Source organism: Giraffa tippelskirchi, chromosome 11 (assembly GCF_054371585.1).
Source record: "Giraffa tippelskirchi isolate mGirTip1 chromosome 11, T2T-mGirTip1v1.2.pri, whole genome shotgun sequence".
NCBI classification, from domain to species: Eukaryota; Metazoa; Chordata; class Mammalia; order Artiodactyla; family Giraffidae; genus Giraffa; species Giraffa tippelskirchi.
The window spans coordinates 60,959,063-60,979,353 of record NC_137285.1 but is presented as its reverse complement, the minus strand read 5'-3'; the positions used below and the strand labels follow the sequence as shown (position 1 = coordinate 60,979,353).

At 40.3% G+C, this 20,291-nt stretch overlaps 1 protein-coding gene across 48 annotated transcripts in view; it reads left to right on the top strand.

Annotated features, from left to right (window-relative positions):
* Window positions 1-20,291, top strand: part of SH3D19 (SH3 domain containing 19) — a 196,931-nt gene that overhangs the window by 68,031 nt on the left and 108,609 nt on the right. For 9 of the 48 annotated variants that reach the window (XM_081543976.1, XM_081543979.1, XM_081543973.1 and 6 more), the window contains one exon: window positions 9,055-9,264. The exons of 36 other annotated variants lie outside the window; for them this stretch is intronic. The gene's annotated coding sequence lies outside the window, so the exon portion shown is untranslated. Of the gene's footprint in view, window positions 1-9,054; window positions 9,265-12,667; window positions 12,817-20,291 lie in introns of all 48 variants that reach the window. 3 more of the 48 variants (XM_081543983.1, XM_081543985.1, XM_081543990.1) reach the window with 1 other exon arrangement.

Sequence of the window (20,291 nt, the reverse complement as noted above, 5' to 3'; positions counted from 1 at the left end):
TTGGCACAGCCAATAAAGCATAAGCAGATGTTTTTCTGGAACTCTCTTGCTTTTTCTATGATCCATTGGACGTTGGCAGTTTGATCTCTGGTTACTCTGACTTTTCTAAATCCAGGTTGAACATCTGGAAGTTCACGGTTCATGTATTGTGGAAGCCTGGCTTGGAGAATTTTGAACATTACTTTACTAGTGTGTGAGATGAGTGCAATTGTGCAGTAGTTTGAACATTCTTTGGCATTGCCTTTCTTTGGGATTGGAAGGAAAACTGACCTTTTCCAGTCCTGTGGCCGCTGCTGAGTTTTCCAAATTTGCTGGCATATTGAGTGTAGCACTTTCACAGCATCATCTTTCAGGATCTGAAATAGCTCAACTGGAATTCCATCACCTCCACTAGCTTTGTTCTTCGTGATTCTTACCAAGGCCCACTTGACTTTGCATTCCAAGATGTTTGGCTCTAGGTGAGTGATCACACCATCGTGATTATCTGGGTCGTGAAGATCTTTTTTGTACAGTTCTTCTGTGTATTCTTGCCACCTCTTCTTCATATCTTCTGCTTCTGCTAGGTCCATACCATTTCTGTCCTTTATCGAGCCCATATTTGCATGAAATGTTCCCTTGGTATCTCTAATTTTCTTGAAGAGATCTCTAGTCTTTCCCATTCTGTTGTTTGCCTCTGTTTCTTTGCATTGATCACTGAGGAAGGCTTTCTTATCTCTCCTTGCTATTCTTTGGAACTCTGCATTCAAATGGGTATCTCTTTCCTTTTCTCCTTTGCTTTTAGCTTCTCATCTTTTCACAGCTATTTGTAGAGCCTCCTCAGACAACCATTTTGACTCCTTGCATTTCTTTTTCTTGGGGATGGTCTTAATCACTGCCTCCTGTCACAAACCTACGTCCAAAATTCTTCAGACACTCTATCATGTCTAGTCCCTTGAATCTGTTTGTCACTTCCACTGTATAATCCTAAGGGATTTGATTTAGCTCACCTCATGAACTCCTTACTGCAAAATTCAGACTTAAATTGAAGAAAGTAGGGAAAACCACTGGACCATTCAGGTGTGGCCTAAATTAAATCCCAAAATCAAAACATTGTCCCAAAACACTGGAAACCCTGAAATATAGAAATATTGTTAGTGCTCCTGGATTTGAGTTTTTATTTTTATATTCAAATTGTATATGATGTTAGAATATTTACCTTTTGTAGCTTTGCTTTAGCAACTTAATCTGATGGAGAAATTTTGCTAAAAACATTACTTAAAAATAATCTACCAAAACAATTGCCACCAGGGAAAAAATTTTTATTTTCAGCTTTATTTTATTTATTTATTTTGCCTCTCAAGTCTGTTCTAAAGTCATGTGTCTCCCCAATACTTCTCTATATTGTTCTTTCTCCAGGTAACCTCATTCTAATCTTTCAAATAATTTTTGTTTTGGTCATGCCCCCACATGACATGCAGGATCTTAGTTCCCCAGCCAGGGTTTGAACCTGTGCCCCATGCAATGGAATTGCACAGTCTTAACCACTGGACTGCCAGAGACATCTCCCAGTCTCTTTGGGAGCTGAGAATGGGTCAGGTCTCAGAGAAAGAGTCGTAAGCCTGCATTGGGCCAATGTAAATCCATCCATTTAAATCCAAATTTAGATAACTTTTCAACAAGAGCAAACCAGGAATGTTTATGGTCATTTACAGGGAACAGGTATGTCTGTCCCTGGACTGTCTGGCAGAGCCTTGGGTACAGTCACCACTAAAAGCTGGGAGGGTGAAAGGAATCCATCTCTGTCCTAGATTTGTTCTCCTACAGGCTTGACACTGCAGAGGGAGGAGTCCCTTTTCCTGGAGTAGAACTTTCATCTGAAATCTTGCCATATAGCGATGTCCCCTTCGTCTTTCCCTAAGAAACAAATTAACAGGGAACTGTGTCTTGTTACACTTTTTGCTCAAGACTTGAATGAATATATTAGTTTTAAGACTTTAAATCCGAAAGGTCAGCAGTGATAAAGTTCCTTAGCAGTTTAATTATTCTTGTATATATTTTAATTCTGTTTAACAGAGATTGCTCCTGTTGGTATCTTGTTTGTTATAATTATGTTTTAGAGACAGACACACCCATTGACACTTGGTTAACATTTCAATCCAATATTGAAAATGTTCTCTGTACAGATTATTTTAAATTGGATAGTACAATTGAGAGACAGTTCTGATGTGCATTTACATCTCAGGCTCTTCCAGAATGTCCATTTCACTTGACATATGTATCTTATGGCCTCTGACTATAACACAGTGTAGTTAGACCTTTTAAAAACAAACCTTACATTTATGTTTAAATTTTAGTTTTAATCTCCTTTTTTCTTATTGTTTCCTTTTAATTCTTTTAGTTGAAGTATAGTTGACATGCAACATCATATTAGTTTCAGGTGTACAACATAGTGATTCAACATTTAAATACATTACGAATTGATCATTACAAGTCTAATAATCTGTTACCATACAGAGTTATCACAGTATATTGACTGTATTCCCTATGCTATACATTACATCCCTGTGACTTATTTACTTTATAATTGAAAGTTTGTACCACTTAATCATCTGGCCTATTTCATCACCAACCCCTTATTGTTTTTTTCTTTAAGATAATTCTGAGAAAAAGCCATTTCTGCAATCTTCAGATACAGAGAGAAACAGTATAGAATCAAGTATTAGCATCCTCACCCACCTGCCGATGCAGGAGACACAAGAGACACAGGTTCGATCTTTGGGTTGAGACTATCTCCTGGAGAAGGAAATGGCAACCCCAATCCAGTATTCTTGCCTGGGAAATTCCATGGACAGAGAGCCTGGTGGGCTACAGTCCCATGGGGTTGCAAAAGTCGGACGTGACTGAACACACACACACACACACATCCTCCTTTCTTAACCTGATTGCAAATTCTATTTTCCTTAGGTTAATTTGGATGTTGAGCTTTCCCCCATGCCCTATTAAGGTTTTAAACAATTTCTCTAAAATTTAAAGGTGTGATTCCACCAGAATCATATATTGGGGTGTCTTTCAACTCGAGAGAATCCTTGAGCATTTTCTTTTTCTCAAGGTGTGAAACGATTCTGTGGCTTCACAGTGAGATGTCCCGGTCTCATTTACTGTAGACTCTTAAAGGTAAAATCAACTTTTGTTTCCTTATTATTAAATTTAGGAGCTAGTAGCTATTTCAGTAACCCACAAAAATCACTTAGCCTCCCTTCCAACCAGTGTCTGCTAATGTCTTGAAGATATGTATGTAACACTTTGGAGTTTAAATTCCACAATGCAGCTTGAAAATCTGTTGAGTTTTTCACTTTTTGAAGAGGAAGTATTTGGAAATATACTTCCTGTTCGGTTCTTCTTACAAGGATTTGAAAATCTGTTTATGGTTTGTCTCCTTTTTAACAGTGAATCTCAAACCATGTTACTCGGTCTTCTCTAAGTTTATATGAAAGAATAACAGTTTTCCTCAATACTCAGGGAAAGAGTAATAAATTAAGAGTTTTTGAATATTCAGTTTTTCTCCAACAGTCGTGATGCATTAACTTAGGAAATAGCTTTGGAAACACATGGTATAGATCTAATATCTCATGCTTTCTTTTGGTCTTTAAAATGATAACAATATTGACTACCATATGTTAATCTCATATCCACTTATGACTTAATTTCTGCCAGTAGGCAACATGGTATGAATGCTTAAAACATTTAAGAACTTCATGTTGTCAGTGACATCCTTACTAGAGATGGGAATCATTTCAGTTACCCCATATACAGTTTGACCCCCACATCTTAATGGTGTTTTTGGAGAGAAACAGAAAGCAAGAGACATTTCTTTTTCCCTTTTATAGTGTACAGGCTTACATTTTTATTTCCTATAATAATACTTTTTATTTGATCATAACAGAGTACTCTCAATTTACATATTAAGTGATTTTTCTTACAAATATTTGGATGCAAATTTCTAAGGAAATGCACAGATTCTTGATTGCAGCATTATTTGCTCTTGGCATCATACAGTTTGAGGAGAGAGAACCAGTGAGAAGTCTTTCATCTATACAACGCTGTTTGTGTCTAGGGAAAAGGAGGAAAAGTTTGAAGCTATTCTGTTCTCTCTAAATCCTTTTACAATTTATCTAATAGTCAGAATTATTCTTATGGAATTATCAGAGTGTCTTTCACCTGGAGTTATTATTGGAAATTTATTTTGCTTATTCTTTTTTCCCCCCTTGATTCCTTCATTTTAATTAGTTGTACTACTGTCAAAGCCAAATCTATGTCTAGGAGACTTTCTTACACCTTTTTATTGAAAGATCACTTATCTTTTTTATTTCCCATGTATCATATTTAGAGAGTAAGAATCTTATGGCCCTAGTTAAATACAACCCCCATTATTATGGAAGCTACCATACCAGAGGCTTTATGTCTTAGAATATTAACATTAATTTCCCAATCAGCTGTCACCCAAGGGTTTAAAGAACCATTTAAAGTCATTTAAACCCTATCCTTATAAATACAGCTTCCCCTTTCTATTCCATTATAGTTTTTTTTTCTTTTTACAACCAAAATTCTGACTTGTTCATAGAAATGTGATGTTTTTAGTCTCTTTCACTATTTTAAAAGATCAGAAATGTGCTGTTGTGAAAAGCCATCTTGAGCATGAGATTGGAGTCAGATTAAGCTGAGTTCCACTCTCAGTTCCACCCTTTGCTGATTCTGTGACCCTGGGCAATTTATTTGTTGTTTAGTCGCTAAGTCGTTTCCAACTCTTTGCAACCCCATGGAGCCTGTCAGGGTCCTCTGTCCATGGGATTTCCCAGGCAAGAATACTGGAGTGGTTTGCCATTTCCTTCTCTAGGGGATCTTCCCAACCCGGGGACCAAACTGGTATCTCCTGCTTTGCCAGGTGGATTCTTTACCACTGAGCCACCTGGGAAGCCCCAGGCAAGTTACTTACCCTCTGAGAACTTCAATTTCCACATTTTCAAATGATAATAATTACTGGGCTGTGAGGGTTAGGGTTGATGCATGTGGCGCACTGAATGGAAGTAAGTGCAGCTCAGATTATTACCAGTTCTCTCCCATTTTGCATAGATCTGGTTGTTCAGGCCAGTATGTGAACTTTACAAATATTTTTCTTAAAGAACCAGAAATCCAATTATCTGCAGTATTTTAAATTGGAAATCTGAGCTTTTAAAACATGAATATTCAGAGTCCTAATTCATGTAGTCTTGAAAGTGAAAGTGAAGTCACTCAGTCGTGTTTGACTCTTTGCAACCCCATGTACTGTAGCCTACCAGGCTCCTCCGTCCGTAGGATTTTCCAGGCAAGAGTACTGGAGTGGGTTGCCATTTCCTTCTCCAGGGGATCTTCCCAACGCAGGGTTCGAACCTGGGTCTCCTGCGTTGCAGGCAGACGCTTTACTGTCTCAGCCACCAGGGAAGGCTTACTCTTCCATAAATATTAAAATAGAAACCTGTCATTCACCCATTTAATCAGGGCTATTATTTTTAGCAGCTTTTTTTTTTTGGTAAAAACTTTATTAGATATAATTCACATATCATATAATTCATCTGTTTATACAGCGTAGTAGTTTTTAGTATATTCACAGTATTGTGCAACCATCACCATAATATGTTTTGGAGCATTTCATCTCTCCAAGAAAAAATCCTGAACCCTTTCACCCTGACCTCTCATCCTCCCCAGCCCTAGGAAACCACAAATTTACACCCTGTCTTTCTATAGATTGCCTATTCTAAACATCCCATGTGAATGGAATCATTGAATATGTGATCTTTTTGTGACTAAGCTTCTTTTGCTTAACATGGTGTTTTCAAGGTCCATCCATGTGTAGCATACATCAGTGCTTCATTCCTTGTTATTGCTGAATAATATTACATTGTGTGGCTGTATCACATGTTACTTATCCATTCATCAATTGATGGGTTTGGGGGTTATTTCTACTTTTTGACTATTATGAATAATAGCATTATAAAAATTTTTGAACAAGTGTCTGTGTGGATGTATGTTTGCACTTTTCTTGGGTTATCACCTTAGGGTGGGATTTCTGGGTCGTATGGTAACTTTGGGCTGTTTTCAAAGAAGCTGTACCATTTTACGTTCACACCAGCAATGCATGAGGATTCCATTTTCTCCACATCTTTTTCCACACTTACTATTACCTGCTTTTTCAATTATAGCCATCCTAGTGAGCGTCAAATGGTATTTTATTGTAGAGTCTTAGTTGCTTCTTAAAGTTAAGTATATGACTCATGCTTTGGTATTACCTGGTCAATGCTGAGAGTGATGCACTGGGGAAGTTAAGCCTTATATTGCAGAATCTTCTTTGCTTTTTGAATACCTGGTGAACAGAACTTCCCTAGACTCTTTTTTTTGTTCCTATGATTTCTGTTTCATCTTCTGATTTGCAGTTTTCTGTTTCTAGCCCTTCTGTTGGGTTTATGAGCTCTCCTCTGGCCACCTCTCTATATAGATATTATAGCAGAGTGAAGAGAGCCATTACAACCTTTTCTTTTTGCCTTTCCTTCATCCTTCTTGAGAGATTTTCTCCAAACAGAATAGTAGAGCATGTTTCTAAAATAGTTCTATTTCTGGACATTTATATACTAAGTTCTCTGGATAGAGTATTTCTTGTTCATAACTTTTCATCTGTCATTTCCTGAGTGTGTTGTCCCTTCTAGTCTCTCTATAGTCTTCTCCTGAAACACTAATTTTAGGAATGACGTGCACCTCCTAAATCTATTCTGCATTGCTGTTAATTTTTATCTTCATCTCTGTGTTTTTAAAAATTTTGTCAACTTATTTTTTAGATTACAAATCCAGTTTCAGCAGTGTCTGTTCTGTTTTTTTATGGATTACCCATTTAATCTTTTATATTTATATTCATATTTAATTTCCAAGAACTGTTTCTTATTCTCCAATTGCTCCTTTTTCATGACAGAATCTTCTTCTTTTGTAAATGTGGCATACTTTTTTATGTGTGAGAATGAAATAGTCCCTTCCATTCCCTAAATTTTCCTTTGATTCAGAAGTGATCGTACATTTTGGTCTTTCTATTTTATATTATTGATTTCCCTAAGATGTTTGCTTATTTTGTAGGTACATGTTTATGAATAAAAGGCTAAATTGACTGGTATACATAGTGGGTTTGTTTCTCCAGAAATGCTTTCCTCTGGATGATATAACTGCCTATGTCAACAGGTATAGTAATGGATGTACCAATAGGTGGACCTTCCAACCCCTTCCCTCCCAAACTGCCAAAATAAGGAAGGGGTTAGATGTATCTGGAGATGGAGTAGTTTACTGTATTTTTCCTCTAGGACCTGTCTTTCTTCTCCATCTCTAAATTTCTGGGACTGAAGTTACCATCAATCATAAATTACCTTAAACTCTAGTCTTTTCCCTCCTAAGCCCCACGTCCTCCACAGGGAATCTTACCAGGCAGATCACCAACTTTGTGTGGACAGCAGTTTTCTGCCTTTAGCTCAAAAGGAAAGCCTTGACTGGCTACTGGATATAAGTGGTTGTCTCCTGACCAGATGATCACTCTGTTTCTTAACCTTAATTTTTAATTGCCTGTGATACATGAGTTAATTCATGAATGTTGCGAACAAACATATTTCACCGTGTGTCGCTGAGTCTGGGTATGGAGTGGTGTGGTGATGATAGGCAAACCCGAGATATCTGAAGGTCTGGTGTGCATAAATGACACAGAAGCCATCCCAGAGCACAGTTTCTGGTTTGTGGCTTATGTATCAGTCTCCTACTGTTCTTCCTCCTCATCCCCCAGTGTTGTGTTTTAACTGTCATTAAGAATGGACTTTGCATTGCAGTAAAAAGGTGGATAATTGTATTTGAAAAGAAAATCAGCCACAATCCAGATTGGTATCCTATAAAAGTATAACACAGTAAGTCTCCTGCATACAGACGCGTTCCATTCTGAGAGTGTGTTCATTAGTCCTGTTTGTTTGTAAGTATCCGACAAAATTAGCCTAGGTACCCACCTAACATAATGGGCTATATCGTACTGTACTGTAATAGGTTTATAATACTTTTCACACAAATAATACATTAAAAACAAACACAAAATATAAAAACCTTTAAAAAATATTTGTTTGCTTTTGGTTGCGCTAGGTCTCCGTGGCTGCACCCAGGCTTTCTCCTGTGGCGGTGGGCGAGGATGCTCTCCCACCTGATGCTCGGGCTTCTCACTGGGGTGGCTTCTCCTGTTGCGGAGCACAGGCTCCAGGCACATGGACTCAGTAGCTGTAGCACTCAGGCTTTAGTTGCTCCATGGCCTGTGGACTCTTCCCACACCAGGGATTGAACCCAGGTCCTCTGCATTGGCAGGCAGATTCTTATTCACTGTACCATCAGGGGAATCCCTAAAACATCTTTAAGGTATACATTATCTTATAGTATAGTAACTTGAAAAGTACAGTGGTACCTGGTACATCACAGCTGCTTTTACGCTTGCTTCCAGACATCCTGGGCTTGAAATAAAGGCCGTGTGCTGCTGTACTCTATCCAGGACTGTACAGTAAAGTACCCAGAAGCACAGCCACCTGTAGAGGATGCGCATATATGACAGTGTACACCAGACACGTGAACGAACTTTCACGATTGCACATGCAAGCACACATTCACACTTGAAAGTTCACAGCTTGAAGGTTCATATGTAGGGGACTTACTATAATTCTCTGCAGTGACTTTATTCTTTTTTTAAAACTTTCACTCTGAGGGTACAGGAATTAACAACAAATGTATTAACGACAGACAGTGTTCCAACAGAATTCACACTTGTCTCACAGTCTGTTCATTTTAAAATGAATTGTCCCTACCATTATGTCCATACTCCGTTGAGCCTATAAATTTAATGTTACTAGCATAAGATTATTGAGAGCACTAGGTAGTGAATAGAAATTATTTGCCCAGCTCAGACATCTTGTTATAAGACACCCAAGTCAAAATCTTCTGTATTCTTAGCAATTTATTAGAGGGTGTTTGTATGTTTTACAGAGCTGAAGAAAACTCCTCGGAAACAGTTGGAAGTAATTTGAGGCCCTGGATTCAGTCTCTGAACAATACACTGTCTGATGCTGAAATATAAGCGTGGCTTGTGGTCAACAGTATTTCTGTACATTTACTCTGTAGTTCATCAAACAAGTGGGACTGCCAGCCTTCTGATGTAGTGGGAAGAGCACGGGCTTTGGGGTTCTTCAAATCCAGGTTGGAAACTCATACTCCTTTTTTGTTTAACTAGCTTCTCTGAGACTGTTTTCTCATTAGTAGTGTGGGAAAGACTTGCATGATGGGAGTTCTGTGAATATTAAGCAAGAATGTATTAAGAATGCCTCTAACATAGTAAACACAGATAAGCACGATGGTGTGATCACTCACCTAGAACCAGATATCCAGGAATGCGAAGTCAAGTGGGCCTTAGGAAGCATCACTACGAACAAAGCTAGTGGAGGTGATGGAATTCCAGTTGAGCTATTGCAAATCCTAAAAGGTGATGCTGTGAAAGTGCTGCACTCAATATGCCAGCAAATTTGGAAAACTCAGCAGTGGCCGCAGGACTGGCAAAGGTCAGTTTTCATTCCAATCCCAAAGAAAGGCAATGCCAAAGAATGCTCAAACTACCACACAATTACACTCATCTCACACGCTAGCAAAGTAATGCTCAAAATTCTCCAAGCCAGGCTTCAGCTGAATACGTTCGCATTCAGCATCTGGAACCATGAACTTCCAGATGTTCAAGCTGGATTTAGAAAAGGCAGAGGAACCAGAGATCAAACTGCCAACATCCACTGGATCATTGAAAAAGTGAGAGAGTTCCAGAAAAATATCTACTTCTGCTTTATTGACTATGCCAAAGCCTTTGACTGTGTGGATCACAATAAACTGTGGAAAACTCTGAAAGAGATGGGAATACCAGACCACCTGACCTGCCTCTTGAGAAATCTTTATGCAGGTCAGGAAGCAACAGTTAGAACTGGACATGGAACAACAGACTGGTTCCAAATTGGGAAAGGAGTACGTCAGGGCTGTATATTGTCACCCTGCTTATCTATGCAGAATACATCATGAGAAATGCTGGACTGGGTGAAGCACAAGCTGGAATCAAGATTGCTGGGAAAAATATCAATAACCTCGGATATGCAGATGACACCACTCTTATGGCAGAAAGTGAAGAAGAACTAAAGAGCCTCTTGATGAAGGTGAAAGAGGAGAGTGAAAAAGTTGGCTTAAAGCTCAACATTCAGAAAACTAAGATCATGGCATCTGGTCCCATCACTTCACGGCAAATAGATGGGGAAATAATGGAAACAGTGAGAGACTTATTTTTTCGGCTCCAAATACACTGCAGATGGTGACTGCAGCCATGAAATTAAAAGACGCTTGCTCCTTGGAAGAAAAGCTATGACCAACCCAGACAGCATATTAAAAAGCAGAGACATTACTTTGCTAACAAAGGTCCGTCTAGACAAAGCTATGGTTTTTCCAGTAGTCATGTATGAATGTGAGAGTTGGACTATGAAGAAAGCTGAGTGCCGAAGAACTGATGCTTTTGAACTGTGGTGTTGGAGAAGACTCTTGGAGAGTCCCTTGGACTGCAAGGAGATCCAACCAGTCAATCCTAAAGGAAGTCAACCCTGAATATTCATTGGAAGGACTGATGCTAAAGCTGAAACTCCAATACTTTGGTCACCTGATACGAAGAACTGACTCATTTGAAAAGACCCTGGTGCTGGGAAAGATTGAAGGCGGGAGAAGAAGGGTATGACACAGAATGAGATGATTGGATGGCCTCACCGACTTGATGGACGTGAGTTTGAGTAAATTCCGGAAGCTGGTGATGGACAGAGAGGCCTGGCATGCTGCAGTCCATGGGGTCATGAAGAGTCAGACACGACTGAGTAACTGAACTGAACTGAGATGAATAACAGCTGTCATTGGTGGTGGTGTTGGCATACTAATAGCCAGTTCTCCAATGGATCTCAGTTGTTTTTGTGACCTGGGACCGACAGAAATGAACCCTTTGTGCAGCTTCCTGTGCTTTTTTGTGATAATTGCATTGCCTCCCCATCCCAACTTAAACAGTGCATTTTTAATCATATGAATATGCTTTTACTAATTCTGCAGTTCTAAAGTAGCACTTCAAAATGCTTTCATTCCAAATCAAAATTATTTGAAGCCTTCCCATGGTAACAGTCTCTTCTCTATGAATTAATAACAGCTGTCGCCTGCTGCCCCCTCTAAAAAGATCATAAAACAACACAAAGCCTGTCCAGTTTGCAGAGGTGTTGGGGAGGTTTCATACCAGTGTATTCAAAGACAGATACTTACGTTTCCCTACCGTGTGTGAGTGGCTCTGCTAGGCGTTACAGGGTATACAAGGCCTTGTCTTGGAGGAATGTAGAGCATGAAGACATAGATAAGGGGCATTTTTTTATTGACTTTATTTTTTTTAAATTGGAGTGTAATTGCTTTGCAATGTTGTGTTAGTTTCTGCTGTACAAGAACATCAATCAGTTTTATGTACACAAGTACCACCTTCCTCCCATCCCATCCCCATCTCATCCCTCTAGGTCATCACAGAGCACCGAGCTGAGCTCCCTATTGTTGCTGTTTAGTCGCTGAGTCGTTGGACTGAGTCGCTAAGTCTGACTCTTGCAAGTCCATGGACTGTAGCCTGCCAGGGGATTTCCCAGGCAAGAATACCGGTGTGCGTAGGGAATTCTCCAGGGAATCTTCCTGACCCAGGGATTGAACCCGCATCTCCTGCATTGCTGGTGTATTTTTTTTTGGGGGGGGGATCTCTGAGCCGCCCCAGAAGCCCTGAGCTCCCTGTGTCATATAGCAGTTTCTCACTGTTTGTTTCACGCATGGTAGTGTGTATATGTCCATGCTACTCTCTCAATTCATGCCTCCCTCTCTTTCCACCGCTGTGTCCACATGTCCATTCTCTACATCTGCATGTCTATTCCTGCTCCGCAAATAGGTTCATCTGTACCATTTTCTAGATTCCACATATATGCCTTAATATATGGTATTTATTTTTCTGACTGCTTCACTCTGTATGTCCATCCACATCTCTACAAATGACCCAATTTTGTTCCTTTTTATGGCTGAGTAATGTTCCCTTGTATGTATGTACCCTATCTTCTGATTAGAATTATAACGTGAGTCAAAATGTTCTAAGTGCCAACAGGTCCAGGGTACTATGTGTGTTGGTGGGAGTGGAGGGGGAGCATTATTTCTGCCTGTGGGAAACATAAGGCTTCAAAGCAGAGATGGCAGGTGCCTCTGGGGCTTCCTCTCACCCAGAGGTCATGTGTGTTGAGAACTGTGAATAGTAAGAACTGATTCACACAGCTGAAGAGCAGAGAAGGCTCCTGGGCATGCTCCTTGTTTGTGTTCTAGCAGCACTTTGGAGGTGCTGGTGTGGGTGGCAACTTGTTAATGGAATGGAGAGGAAGGAGCCAGGTAGGCTGGAACTTGCAGGAAACCATGTGCTGTTGTGCAGAGAATACGTTCTCTACCCTTCCGTAATGTGATGTTGCAAGGCTTGGATGTGGCCTGACCTTTTCTATATTAAAAGAAAAAAAAAACTTTTTCATCATTTCAGATTAGAGGCCAAGACTCCCCCACTATAGATAAAAATCTGTTTGAAGATTCAGATCAAAAACTCCTCGACTATGTAGGAGGTTCGCCCACCAGAGTGATGTTCCTGGTATTTGGATAGTGTGATCTTCCCTTTGTTTCCTGCTTCCCCAGGTAATGGAGTCTCTTGGTTACAGTGGTTTCTGTAATTTGCTTACTTTGCAGAGTCAGTTCTAGAAAATAAAACCTTGTTGCGACATCTGCAAAATCATCCTGAACTAAAGGAAGGGGAGCAGTGAGAATGGACCTTTTGCCCTTAAAGGAGGGGGTGGTGGGGCGGAACCATCTTTATTTTTACCCTAATAGATGAAAAGGCAGCCTGTGGTTAGAGATGTTACCTATCCTTTGATAACTTGAAATAACACATTTAATCTTTGTTTTCTGGATGCTTGTGAAAAAACCCATACCATCCTAAAATATGGAAGCAGATTTCAATAATTTCAGAAACAGATACAGTATCTGTATTTAATCTATTTAGTTTCTTTCTTTACATCACTCATTCATGCTCCTCAGGAAATTCATGTTAGAATTCTCGAGTCTCAGAAAATGACTTCGAGGGCTTAACACCCTCAAGATGAACTTTAACCGGAAAAGACTTGGAAGGATGGGACGGGTGGTGACCCTTGGCTGGCACAGGTTTTCATCCTGAAGGAACTACCTCTGTCTGCCTCTTAGTTCTTTCTCTCCCTTCTGCTGCTTACTTTTAGGGCTTATTTATCACTTCTGTCAGAGGCTGCAATGGGAAAATGAAAAAAAGTGAAAATCATATTTATTAATTTTTCATAGTAGCCCTTGGTTCAAAAAGAAAGGGGAAGAGAAAGAGACTGGAACTGCTGGATGAGGGAAGACTTGGAAATTATTTATTAGTACATTCCTGCCCTCTTGACCAATAATAGGCCAGCAAAAAATCCTACAGAATTAAAATAACCCATATTGGACAAAGGATGATTACCTTTTGGATAATTCTCCCCACAGTATTATGAACTCTGTGAATATTGTGTGTCCCTCATATTATCATCATAGTAGTGAACATTTATTGAGCATTTATCATGGTCAGCCACCACACTATCCTTTATATGTATCCCTTGATTTAATCCTCATTCAGCATGATGAGATGGGTCCTACTATGGTGATTTTCCCACCTTTTACAGACGTGGATGCTGAGGCTTACAAAGGCTACTACCTTCCTAAGGTCATTCAGGTAATAAACAGTGAAGCGAGAACTCAAAACAAGGCCTGTCTGATCTAGAGTTTCTGCTCTTAACCTCTTTCTAGGTGGTCATCATGAAATAGCAGCTGATTTCCCATCATGGTTGTGACCCATTGGTAGAGACCCAGAGGCACTACATGCACTCACCTTTTTTTTGTGGAACCTTTAATTCTAAAATGCACAAATTAACCCAAACAATGCAAAATCAAAGATGAGTAAGTGATGGGGTTAAAGAAAGGACACATTTAATACAATCTTCAAAGATCAGGGTTTGACCTGTTTGGGTACCATGCCTGGCCCTGTAACAGCTGGAGTTCAGTTCATTAGAGAAGTGCCACCCACATGTCAGATGTGGTGCTGGACACTGAGCTGCAAATACTAGCTTTGTAAAGGAACCTTGAGTTCCCAGGGGAGGGCATGGCAATAAGGAGATACTGGTCATACTAAGGCACCAGCTATCAAGTCTGATTTTGTAAGAGACGTTTCACCCTAAAATTAGTTTGGGAAATGCTAGTTAAACAAAGGTAAACAAAAATTTTAATTGCAAGATTTTTTAGAGCCTTTGAGGTACTAATATGCTTTATAACTACCCTAGAGGTTTTTATATTAACAAATTGGGAAATACTGAAAGCAATCCCTGTTATTGGGTCACTTCAACAGGTTACCTTTCTTGAAGCATATCTTATTCCAGGTAAAATTGACACCTCCTTTAGAAAAGCCCATAGGAGTGGCCTAATATTTTAAATATGGGTCTGATATTTTTAATTTGGCAGTAGGGGAAATAGAGATTTATACTTAACTAAAAGGTCTCTTTATCCCTTCTTAAATCGCAAGTTTTACTTGCTGAAAAATGTGAGATTCTGTAACAAGAAGAGTTATGAAAGTAATTAGACTGAGTTATGAAGGTAATTAAGAGACTCAGTAGGGAGTTGAGGTGGGAGCAGCAGTCAGGGTTGAGGACACCTTGCTGCAAAGCCTGCTTCCATCTGCTCCCCTCATCGCCTTGCCTCCCAGACCCTTAGTGGCACTGATGAAATGCCCGTCTACCTAATGTTTCTGCCGAATTCACTTTGGGTTGCAAAGGGGCAGTGTGGGTGGTGGCTCCAATTTTCACCTCTGAAACTAACATAAAAATCAGAAAAAGTAGTGAGGTGCACTCAACAATCAAAATGATTCAGTTGAACTATTTGAAGGAAGAATTATTAAAAAGAAGTAGCAGCCTGTTATCAAATAGCTGATTCTTCTTCCAGTTCAAATGTGCTGTGTAGGTTTTTATCTTATGTGTAGAGTTTGGTTTGGTGAGAGCTATTTTGAGACAGAAGAATAGACCAAATGTGGGTCATTTTAGGGCAGAGATGACTCAAATCACTAGGGTGTAAAAATTACAGGACTTCTGTGTGTGTGTGTGTGCTCAGTCGTGTCTGACTCTTTGTGACCCCACGGACTATAGCCACCAGGTTCCTCTGCCCATGGACGTTTCCCGGCAAGAATAGTGGAGTGGGTTGCCAATTCCTTCTCCAGGGCATCTTCCCAACCCAGGGATCTAACCCACTTCTCTTACATCTCCTGCATTGGCAGGCAGAGTCTTTACCACTAGCTGGGAATTTAAAATGGGAATTTTAAAGAGACGCATTTTTTTTTTTTTTTTTTTAGCAATGTCAGATATATCAAGGAGCCAACTCTAGTCTGAAGGATGCAGGTGGAAGGAATTGAGAGGGCTTTGGATGTTACCATTATCAACAGGCATTTGCAGAGGGTGACTGTGAAGCAGAGTCTGAGTCCTACTTTCATCACCCACACTGAAAGGTGGTAGACACAAGCCTGATACTAAATAACAATACAGCATTATTTAGTATTGCTGAATGTCAAGTGAATGGTAGAGCTTGTATAAGAGTTCTGATAGGATGTGTTAGGCAGAATGATGCTCCCTCCTTGAAGATGTCATGGTCTAATCCCCAGAACCTGTGACTGTGTTATATCGCATGGCAAAGAAGAACAAGGTTCCTTATCCATTGATCTTGATGTAATGTTATTTTGGATTATCCCAGCGGGCCCAATGTAATCAATAATAAGGCATCTATACATTGGAAAAGGGAGACAGAAGAAGTCAGAGATTCAAAGATGCTACATTGTTGGAGGAAGGAACCACAAGCCCAGGAAATGCAGGTGACCTCAAGAAGTTGAAAAGAGCAGGGAAACTGACACTCCTCTAGAAACTCCAGAGAAATATAGCCATGCACACACCTCGATTTTAGCCTAGTAAAACCTATTATAACTTTCTGTAAGATAATAAATACATCTTTGTTGTTTTAAGCCACCAAGTTTTAAGTTAATTTCTTACAGCAGTGATTGTGATTGTTGCTCAGGCGCTCAGTCATGTCCAGATCTTTGTGGCCCCATGAACCGCAGCACGACTGGCTTCCCTGCCCTTCTCCATCTGGCAGAGTTTGCTCAAACTCATGTCCATTGAGTGAGTGATGACATCCAACTATCGTGTTGTCTGTCATCCCCTTCTCCTGCCTTCAGTCTTTACCAGCATCAGGGTCTTTTCTAATGAGTCAACCTTTCACATCAGATGGCCAAACTATTGTAGCTTCAGGTTCAGCATCAGTGATAGGAAACTAATACAAGGATGCTGAAGAGAAAGAAGAGTCAAGGGTGGATTCATCAAGAAGGTAGTTCTTGAGCCAGGCATGGAAGACAGTAAGAATAGTCAACAGAATTAGAATCATCAAGTATGTGTTCCAGATACTGAGCTAACCTCCTTATACCTTTTAGTTCATTTATCCACACAAAAACTCTATAAAGCACAATTCTTTCCCATTTTGTAGATGAGAAAACTGAGGTTTAGAGAGGTTAGGTAACTTGTGTACTCACTAATGTTCAGTACTAGTCACTCAATTCAGTTCAGTCGCTCAGTCATCTCTGACTCTTTGTGACCCCATGGACCACAGCACGCCAGGCTTCCCTGTCCATCAAAAACTCTGGACTTTACTCAAACTCATGTCCATTGAGTCAGTGATGCCATCCAACCATCTCATCCTCTGTCGTCCCCTTCTCATCCCGCCTTCAGTCTTTCCCAGTATCAGGGTCTTTGCAAATGAGTCAGTTCTTCACATGAGGTGGCCAAAGTATTGGAGTTTCAGCTTCAACATCAGTCCTTCCAATGAATACTCAGGGTTGATTTGCTTTAGGATGGACTGGTTGGATCGCCTTGCAGTCCAAGGGACTCTCAAGAGTCTTCTCCAACACCACAGTTCAAAAGCATCAATTCTTCAGTGCTCAGCTTTCTTTATAGTCCAACTCTCACGTCCATACATAACTACTAGAAAAACTATAGCCTTGACGAGACAGACCTTTGTTGGCAAAGTAATGTCTCTGGTTTTTAATATGCTATCTAGGTTGGTTATAACTTTCCTTCCTAGGAGCAAGTGTCTTTTAATTTCATGGCTGCAGTCACCATCTGCAGTGTATTTGGAGCCCAAAAAATAAAGTCTGTCACTGTTTCCACTGTTTTCCCATCTATTTGTGATGAAGTGATGGGGTCAGATGCCATGATCTTAATTTTCTGAATGTTGAGCTTTAAGCCAACTTTTTCACTCTCCTCTTTCACTTTCATCAAGAGGCTCTTTAGTTCTTCTTCACTTTTGGCCATAAGGGTGGTGTCATCTGCGTATCTGAGGTTATTGATATTTCTCCCGGCAATCTTGATTCCAGCTTGTGCTTCATCTAGTCCAGCATTTCTCATGACGTACTCTGCATATAAGTTACATAAGCAGGGTGACAATATACAGCCTTGACGTACTCCTTTCCCGATTCGGAACCAGTCTGTTGTTCCATGTCCAGTTCTAACTGTTACTTCCTGACCTGCATACAGATTTCTCAAGAGGCAGGAGAGGTGGTCTGGCATTCCCATCTCTTTCAGAATTTTCCACAGTTTATTGTGATCCACACAGTCAAAGGCTTTGGCATAGTCAATACAGCAGAAATAGATGTTTTTCCAGAATCTCTTGCTTTCTTGATGATCCAGTGGATGTTGGCAATTTAATCTCTGGTTCCTCTGCCTTTTCTAAAAGCAACTTGAACATCTGGAAGTTCACGGTTCATGTATTGCTGAAGCCTGGCTTGGAGAAATTTGAGCATTACTTTACTAGCGTGTGAGATGAGTGCAGTTGTGCAGTAGTTTGAGCATTCTTTGGCATTGCCTTTCTTTGGGACTGGAATGAAAACTATCCTTTTCCAGCCCTGTGGCCAGTGCTGAGTTTTCGAAATTTGCTGGCATAGAGTGCAACACTTTCACAGCATCATCTTTTAGGGTTTGAAAAAGCTCAACTGGAATTCTATCACCTGCACTAGCTTCATTCATAGTGATGCTTCCTAAGGCCCACTCGACTTCCCTTTCTAGAATGTCTGCCTCCAGATGAGTGATCACACCATTGTGGTTATCTGGGTCATCAACATCTTTTTTGTATAGTTCTTCTATGTATTCTTGCCACTTCTTCCTAATATCTTCTGCTTCTGCTAGGTCTATACCATTTCTGTCCTTTATTGAGCCCATCTTTGCAAGAAATGTTCCGTTGGTATCTCTAATTTTCTTGAAGAGATCTTTCCTATTCTATTGTTTTCCTCTATTTCTTTGCACTGATCATTGAGGAAGGCTTTCTTATCTCTCCTTGGTATTCTTTGAAACTCTGCATTCAAATGGGTATATCTTTCCTTTTCTCCTTTGCTTTTTGCTTCTCTTCTTTTCACAGCTATTTGTAAGGCCTCCTCAGATGGCCATTTTGTTTTTTGCATTTCTTTTTCTTGGGGATGGTCTTGCTCCCTGTCTCCTGTACAATGTCATGAACCACTGTCCATAGTTCATTAGGCACTCTGTCTATCAGATCCAATCCCTTAAATCTGTTTGTCACTTCCACTGTATAATCGTAAGGGTTTGATTTATGTCATACCTGAATGGTCCAGTGGTTTTCCCTACTTTCTTCAATTTAAGTCTGAATTTGGCAATAAGGAGTTCATGGTCTGAGCCACAGTCAGCTCCCGGTCTAGTTTTTGCTGACTATATAGAGCTTCTTCATCTTTGGCTGCAAAGAATATAATCAATCTGATTTTAGTGTCGACCATCTGGTTGATGTCCATGTATAGAGTCTTCTCTTGTGTTGTTGGAAGAGAGTGTTTGCTATGACCACTGTGTTCTCTTGGCAGAAGTCTATTAGCCTTTGCCCTGCTTCATTCTGTACTCCACGGCCAAATTTGCCTGTTACTTCAGGTGTTTCTTGACTTCCTACTTTTGCATTCCAGTCCCCTATAATGAAAAGGACATTGTTTCGGGGTGTTAGTTCTAGAAGGTCTTGTAAGTCTTCATAGAACCCTTCAACTTCAGCTTCTACAGCATTACTGGTCAGGGCATAGACTTGGATTACTGTGATATTGAATGGTTTGCCTTCGAAACGAACAGAAATCATTCTGTCATTTTTGAGATTGCATCCAAGTACTGCATTTCAGACTCTTGTTGACTATGATGGCTACTCCATTTCTTCTAAGGGATTCTTGCCCACAATAGTAGATATAATGAGTTAAATTCACCCATTCCAGTCCATTTTAGTTCGCTGATTCCTTAAATGTCGATGTTCACTCTTGCCATCTCCTGTTTGACCACTTCCAATTTGCCTTGATCCATGGACCTAACATTCCAGGTTCCTATGCAATATTGCTCTTTACAGCATAGGAGCTTGCTTCCATCACCAGTCACATCCACAACTGGCTGTTGTTTTTGCTTTGGCTCCGTCTCTTCATTCTTTCTGGAGTTATTTCTCCACTGATCTCCAGTAGCATATTGGGTACCTACCGACCTGGGGAGTTCATCTTTCAGTGTCCTATCTTTTTGCCTTTTCTTACTGTTCATGGGGTTCTCAAGGCAAGAATACTGAAGTGGTTTGCCATTCCTTTCTCCAGTGGACCACATTTTGTCAGAACTCTCCACCAAGACCCATACGTCTTGGGGTGGCCCTACACAGTATGGCTCAGTTTCATTGAGTTAGACAAGGCTGTGGTCCATGTGATTAGATTGGTTGGTTTTCTGTGATTGTGGTTTCAGTCTGTCTACCCTCTGATGCCCTCTCAGCACCTACTGTCTTACTGGGGTTTCTCTTACCTTGAATGTGGGATATCTCTTCACGGCTGCTCCAGCAAAGTGCAGCCGCTGCTCCTTACTAGTCACTACTTCTCGTTTATAGCTCGTCTTTTAACCCTAGTTGGCAGCTGACATTTACTGAGCGCTCACCATGCACAGGCAAGCTTCTAAGGATGCATCTGTCATTACCTCATAGAATTCTCTCAGGATCTAGGGCACGTAGTGATTTGTAATTTTTCTGAGGCA